This window comes from Corythoichthys intestinalis, chromosome 10, assembly GCF_030265065.1.
Source record: "Corythoichthys intestinalis isolate RoL2023-P3 chromosome 10, ASM3026506v1, whole genome shotgun sequence".
Lineage (NCBI taxonomy): Eukaryota > Metazoa > Chordata > Actinopteri > Syngnathiformes > Syngnathidae > Corythoichthys > Corythoichthys intestinalis.
In genome coordinates, this window is record NC_080404.1 from 5,882,174 (window position 1) to 5,887,823 (window position 5,650).

The following is a 5,650-nucleotide window of genomic DNA, read 5'->3' on the forward strand; positions in this document are numbered from 1 at the left end:
AACAAAAAATAACATATATTTAATCCCCAGTGTTAAAGACATTATTGTTTCAATATATTTTATTTATTGATTTATTTTTAACAACAAAATTTCCCAAAACACTTTTTTTCCCTCCCCAACCCAGGGGGTGCTGCAGCACCCTCAGCACACCACTTCCCGCGGCACTGCATATTGTGATGCATTTTTATGCTTTATAAAAGATTTATGTCTGACGTTTAGGGGGGCTTGAAACGGATTAAGGCCTTTAAGTGGAAAGCGCGTCTCTACGTAGGGAATTTTCAGTTTAAGAAACTACTTCTAGAACTGATTAATTATGTACAGTGCCTTGCAAAAGTATTCGGCCCCCTCGAATCTTGCAACCTTTCGCCACATTTCAGGCTTCAAACATAAAGATATGAAATTGAATTTTTTTGTCAAGAATCAACAACAAGTGGGACACAATCGTGAAGTGGAACAACATTTATTGGATAATTTAAACTTTTTTAACAAATAAAAAACTGAAAAGTGGGGCGTGCAATATTATTCGGCCCCTTTACTTTCAGTGCAGCAAACTCACTCCAGAAGTTCAGTGAGGATCTCTGAATGATCCAATGTTGTTCTAAATGACCAATGATGAATGATCCAATGTTGTTCTAAATGACCAATGATGATAAATAGAATCCACCTGTGTGTAACCAAGTCTCCGTATAAATGCACCTGCTCTGTGATAGTCTCAGGGTTCTGTTTAAAGTGCAGAGAGCATTATGAAAACCAAGGAACACACCAGGCAGGTCCGAGATACTGTTGTGGAGAAGTTTAAAGCCGGATTTGGATACAAAAAGATTTCCCAAGCTTTAAACATCTCAAGGAGCACTGTGCAAGACATCATATTGAAATGGAAGGAGCATCAGACCACTGCAAATCTACCAAGACCCGGCCGTCCTTCCAAACTTTCTTCTCAAACAAGGAGAAAACTGATCAGAGATGCAGCCAAGAGGCCCATGATCACTCTGGATGAACTGCAGAGATCTACAGCTGAGGTGGGAGAGTCTGTCCATAGGACAACAATCAGTCGTACACTGCACAAATCTGGCCTTTATGGAAGAGTGGCAAGAAGAAAGCCATTTCTCAAAGATATCCATAAAAAGTCTCGTTTAAAGTTTGCCACAAGCCACCTGGGAGACACACCAAACATGTGGAAGAAGGTGCTCTGGTCAGATGAAACCAAAATTGAACTTTTTGGCCACAATGCAAAACGATATGTTTGGCGTAAAAGCAACACAGCTCATCACCCTGAACACACCATCCCCACTGTCAAACATGGTGGTGGCAGCATCATGGTTTGGGCCTGCTTTTCTTCAGCAGGGACAGGGAAGATGGTTAAAATTGACGGGAAGATGGATGCAGCCAAATACAGGAACATTCTGGAAGAAAACCTGTTGGTATCTGCACAAGACCTGAGACCGGGACGGAGAATTATTTTCCAACAGGACAATGATCCAAAACATAAAGCCAAATCTACAATGGAATGGTTAAAAAATAAACGTATCCAGGTGTTAGAATGGCCAAGTCAAAGTCCAGACCTGAATCCAATCGAGAACCTGTGGAAAGAGCTGAAGACTGCTGTTCACAAACACTCTCCATCCAACCTCACTGAGCTCGAGCTGTTTTGCAAGGAAGAATGGGCAAGAATGTCAGTCTCTCGATGTGCAAAACTGATAGAAACATACCCCAAGCGACTTGCAGCTGTAATTGGAGCAAAAGGTGGCGCTACAAAGTATTAACGCAAGGGGGCCGAATAATATTGCACGCCCCACTTTTCAGTTTTTTATTTGTTAAAAAAGTTTAAATTATCCAATAAATTTTGTTCCACTTCACGATTGTGTCCCACTTGTTGTTGATTATTAACAAAAAATCAAAATTTTATATCTTTATGTTTGAAGCCTGAAATGTGGCGAAAGGTTGCAAGGTTCAAGGGGGCCGAATACTTTTGCAAGGCACTGTAAGTAGAGGTACCACTGTACTAAGGATGTCCGCGATCGTAGTCGGGTGAAAAAGAGAGGATTTTTAGGGGGTATTCACGTCTTATTCAGAGGCTTAAAAGAATCAAATTGAGATGTTTTAAGAATTTTGGGCGGCCGTGGCACAGTTGGTGGCTCGAGTTGTCTTGGGACCGAGGGGTCAGCGGTTCGATTCCCGGCTACGACTCCCCACTGTTGTAGTGCCTAATTTAACTGAACCCTAATTTTTCCCCAACGGGTTTGCAGTGCCTTGCATGGCAGCAGCACCATTGGTGTGTGTATGTGTGAGCGAAAGGGTAAATGTGTGCTAATATAAAGCGCTTTGGGCATTGTAACAATGTACATAAATGCGCAGTATAAGTACTATCCATTTTACCATTTTGTCAAGCCAAATGATGAAATGAGGTGTTCACAACAGTTGGAAACGGCAGAAGCGGAAGTAAGCACCTGTTGGAGAATGTTATGCAGTTTCGCGGGATGCTAACGGTATGATCGCGTCATTCAATTGTGGTGTCTGCATTATGGAAATGTTTTACATTTAGATATGATTCCGGCAAATGCATTGCAGAGGTATCGCATCGGTACTTTATATTGGCAAAGCTTCAAAATCGGTTGACTTGAACTGGAATGCAAAAATGAGTGATCAGGACAACCGTATTAAATACGATGACATTTAAAAATCAACTTTAGAGTGCTACTATGGACCATAACCCGATAATAAGTCGGTTTCCGTTTGTTCTTTTAAAAAATATATCTACACTACCATTTAAAAGTTTGGGGTCACCCAGACAATTTTGTGTTTCCTTGAAAAGTCACACTTTTATTTTTCAAATGAGTTGCAAAATGAATAGAAAATATAGTCAAGACATGGAGAAGGTTAGATACTGTATAAGGATTTTAATTTGAAATAATTTTCTCCTTCAAATCTTACTTTTATCAAAGAATCCTTCCTTTGCAGACCTTTGGCATCCTAGCTGTTACTTCGTTGAGGTCATCCGGAGAAATATCACTCCACGCTTCCAGAAGCACCTCCAACAAGTTGGATTGGCTTGATGGGCACAGTTTGCATACCATAGGTCAATCTGCTCCCACAACAGCTCAGTGGGGTTGAGATCCGGTGACTCTGTTGGCCACTACATTTCAGATAGAATACCACCTTCCTGCTTCTTCTCTAAATAGTTCTTGCATAATTTGTAGGTGTGCTTTGAGTCATTGTTCTGTTGTAGGATGACATTGGCTCCAATCAAGCATTTTCCACAGGCAAAGGTAGGGTGTTGCAAATTGGATTGATAGCCTTCCTTATTTAAAATCCCTTTTACTGTGTATACTTTACCTTCCTCAAAGCAACCACAGACCATTACCTTGACAGATGGCATCAGACACTCTTCCAGCATCTTTTCAGTTGTTCTTGTCACAAATGTTCTTCTCTGTGATCCAAACAAGGGCATAGGTTTGGTCTCAATATTGGTAGGGACGATATAACAGCATAACCTGCGTGTACATTTTTTGCTCGGAACTGGACATAATATATAATATAAAATAATAAGACCAAAACAGATTGGGTGACCGGCGGTCAGGGCTATATTTCTCACCAAGAAGAAGCTAATTAATTGATACGCGAAAATTTATGCAATATAAATCGGCATTGACACAGTGCAAATTTATAATGTCTTAATCTTTTCTTAAATGTAGTCGAATTTTGAGTTTTAAAGGCTAGTTAACAAATTAATGCATCAGATTGTTCCACTTACTTTTAGCAAATATTATCATTAGCCCATACATTTAAAGTCTGTCATTTTTCACCTAAAACAAGAAGAAATGCTTTCAAATAATGTTTTGAAGAATATCTATTCTTGACTTAACATTTCTGACAAGCAAATTTTTTAAAGATAACGTTTTGCTTAAAATAAGTCTGTTAAGCTTATTTTCAGCTATTTTTCTTATTTCAAGAAATCTGGGCAAAATTTACTTGAAGCACTGGCAGATCATTTCACTTATTTCTAGTAGATTTACACTGAAAACAAGGGAATTTAAGGTTTTGTTTTTTTTTTTCTTTGCAATTTTAAGGAGGTGAGTTTTTGCAGTGCATATGTATTGGTTCAGGTGATACACCGTTTGATTCAACTTTGTTTTCAAAAACTACTAAAGAAACATTTTGAAACATTCCAGAATAAATGTCTGGATTTTACTAGCAAATTTAAATTGTATTATTTGAACACATATTATATTAACATACACATAAAATACAAAAAATAAACAGTTTTCTGATTATCACTCAGAATTTAAAAAAAAAAAAAAAATCTTAGTCATGGAATAACAAAAATAAAAATGGAGCCTTAAGGATTAAGACTGTTTTTGTCCACAAGCACAGCCAAACTCAACAAAAAAATTAAAGCTCCTTTGGGCTGCTTTAATAAAATAAAAATGAAAACTGGGAGAAGGGGGTAAACCTTGGTTCTCTACATTGCTTACAGCTGAGCAGAGTTCACTATATTTCTCACAGTTTAATTAACATTGACATAATAGAAAACACATGCAGGAGAACACTTCTCCCTAACCAGCTTCCTACCCAGGTTAGCAAGTTTACACAGTTTATTGTAATGGTAATGCTAACTCTGATGCAGATCGGGATTTCCGTAGCAAAATTAGTGGTGCGTTTCCCACCTTCACAACAATGATTTTTTTTACAATGCTTATAGCGGCTGCTGGCTGAAAAAAAAAATTCTAATATCCCTCCTCTTCGAAGCGGGCGGAGGAGGGCATGTCGACATGTAATGTAATCCTGTACTGTGAAACTGTGCGTGTTTGGGGGGGGGGGGGGGGGGGGTCAGATCATCAGCCAATCAAATGTGCGTTTGAGGAAAAAACATGGACTAGCACATTCAGCAAGTGAAAAAGGGGTAAATGTGAGTCTGAACATCATGAAAATAATTCACTTAATAATGGTAGAGTCAGTTCTATCGTGACAACATATGGGAAGACAATCTAAATAACCGCTATAACTGAACACATTATATAACGCAAATAAGGTTGCTTGAAAGTTGGTGGGGGCAATTTGAGCATCCTGAAAAATTGGTAGTGTTTAGTTCCTACCGTCCCTATACAAACCTACGCCCTTGGCTCCATACACCTTAAATTTCAATTTGTCAGTCCATAAATTGTTTTATTTTTCAATCTTCCTTTGTGCAATGTCTGCGATTCTTTGCCCATATTATTTGCCAGTCTCAGATATGGCTTTTCTTTGCCACTCTGCCCTGAAGGCCAGCATCCTGGAGTCGTCTCTTCACTGTAGACACTTGCGTTTCGCGGGTGCTATTTAATGAAGCTGCCAGATGAGGACCTGTGAGGAGTCTATTTCTCAAACTGGAGAGCCTAATTTATAAAGATGTCCCGATCGATCGGCAAGGAGCGGAATCGGCAAAAAAAAAATCGGACATGTCTTTTTTTAATGTATATATATTTTTAAATTAAATCGTTTTCTAATTTTATTTAATGTTACAGACAAAATGTTTTACACTCATCCAGAGTCTTTAGTTTTGGCTAAGTAGGGTTATCAAATTTATCACGTTGACGGCGTTGATTAATTTAAAAAAATTAATCACGTTAAAATATTTAACGCAATTAAGGCATCCGCTGCACGACCCACTCAC